At 25.3% G+C, this 1,068-nt stretch overlaps 1 protein-coding gene across 1 annotated transcript in view; it reads left to right on the top strand.

Moving 5' to 3' along the window:
• Positions 1–1,068, top strand: part of LOC100159026 (glucose dehydrogenase [FAD, quinone]-like) — a 15,660-nt gene that overhangs the window by 10,284 nt on the left and 4,308 nt on the right. The gene's annotated exons all lie outside the window — the stretch shown is intronic.

Raw genomic sequence — 1,068 nt, 5'->3', positions numbered from 1 at the left:
AATTTGAATTCATTGATATAATATCATTGTATACGAAATACGCTACTATAAGCGGTGCCGGTTTGTCAGTGTGAATATTTTATATATTAATATTTATATTATTATTGCTTATTATTAATATGGTAGTCGGAAAGTTGAATTAATATTGTAAAATTACAACAAAATAACTAAAATCGGTTAGTTCCTCGAAATTTGAACACAAAATAAATATAAGATTTTTACAGAATAACCTACTTACATGGAACCTTGTTCTACGTTTTCAATAATTAGCTATAAAATTTGAACATGTATTTTCGTATTTGAATTACAACAAAATCGATACATTAGAAATCGTGTGAATATCTAGTGCTGTAAAAATATGAACTTCAAACTCTCAAAAAAATTTAATTTAACATTCCGGTAGAGATTTTTTTGTTGATAAAGGTAGAGAAACTTTTAAGAAAACTTGTATTATATTTTTAAATCCTAGAAAATTAAAAAAAGCACACACATCATTGTAACATCAATACATTCATCGCTCCACTCAGAATCTAGAAATAATTTAAAACAAACGCGGTGAGGGTATTATAAAATAGCTTTAGGTAAGTATACAAAATATATCTGGACGATGTGACAGATAGGTACAACGTAACAATTATAACGATCAATTGTTAATTCAGCCAAATACTAAATAGCTTATACATATAATATCGGTGTTCTTAAAATACAATATATATGATATACCACATTATTATATAATATATTCCAGGGGATTTAGTGATTTACCGATGATGGTCGTCAACCTTTTATCCTACAATAATGAAATAATAATGAAAACGGGAATATGTACGTAACGACCCAATCGATTTTGTTTTTTAGTTTTAATTCACAACAATTTAATAACGAAATAATTTTTCCACATCAAACAATTTTGAATATTTAATACAATGTTCCTCACATAACTCAAAAGTTCTTCTTATATCAGTTGAAAATAACGAAAATACAAACTCACAGTTTTTTATAAACTAATGAAACTACTTATAATTTTATTTTCATATTATATCCAAATAATAAATAAAAGTTTTAAGA

Source organism: Acyrthosiphon pisum, chromosome A2, assembly GCF_005508785.2.
Source record: "Acyrthosiphon pisum isolate AL4f chromosome A2, pea_aphid_22Mar2018_4r6ur, whole genome shotgun sequence".
In the NCBI taxonomy this organism is placed as follows: Eukaryota; Metazoa; Arthropoda; class Insecta; order Hemiptera; family Aphididae; genus Acyrthosiphon; species Acyrthosiphon pisum.
The sequence above is the reverse complement of the archived record's forward strand: the minus strand, read 5'-3'. Positions and strand labels throughout refer to the sequence as shown.